This window comes from Penaeus monodon, unplaced genomic scaffold (assembly GCF_015228065.2).
Source record: "Penaeus monodon isolate SGIC_2016 unplaced genomic scaffold, NSTDA_Pmon_1 PmonScaffold_173, whole genome shotgun sequence".
Taxonomy (NCBI): Eukaryota; Metazoa; Arthropoda; class Malacostraca; order Decapoda; family Penaeidae; genus Penaeus; species Penaeus monodon.
In genome coordinates this window covers 41,450-42,385 of record NW_023646706.1, presented here as the reverse complement: position 1 = coordinate 42,385, position 936 = coordinate 41,450, and positions in this window count along the sequence as shown.

The following is a 936-nucleotide window of genomic DNA, read 5'->3' as shown; positions in this document are numbered from 1 at the left end:
TTTTAAGTTTAGGCATAAGGAGATTGCTTAGCTATAAGGAGACAACCAAAAACTATAGCAATGTAATGTTGATTTTTGAAGCTTCGAAAATTTATTTGTGGGTAGTATGATTAAATAAATTTTTCATTTTTTTTTGTTTTATTTTCTTTATAGATTGGGCATGTATAATCTAACGAGACATACTCACCTACAAACTATTATTACTATTATCATTATTATTATCATTATTATCATTATTATTATTATTATTATCATCATTATATTATTATTTATTATTATTAATTAATTTACTTTAATTGAAAATTAGTATATTGCCCGAAGTGACTACATAAATAATATTATAACTGTGTAATATAACAATAATAATATAATAATTATAATTATAATAATACCACTTGTTATAAATATTGTTATTAACATATTATTGGTTATTATTATCATTATTATTATTTCTAATGGTAGTATAATTGTAAAAATAATTATTATAACAGTAATAGTTCAGTAATAACGATATTAATAAAATAATGATATAAATAATGATTCTAAAACGTTATTTTGTTATTATTATTTTTATTACATTATTATTGTGTTGTTATTTAGTACAGATGTAAAAATTATATATTATACTGCAATAATTGCAATAATAATGATAATAATTGCAATAATGATGATAATAATTGCAATAATGATGATAATAATGATGATAATGATGATAATGATGATGATAACGATAATAATGATGATAATCATGATAATAATAATGAATAAAAAAAAGGTAATACAAAAAAAATCCCAAAAGTCGAAAAAGCGGCAAAATCTAGCAAAATATAGCCTTTTGAGAGTAGACTCCAAAATGACGTTTTTTTCCATTCATTTGATGATTCTCGCAATTATTAGGGTAATAATGATAATAATTACTAGAATTCTATTAATCAT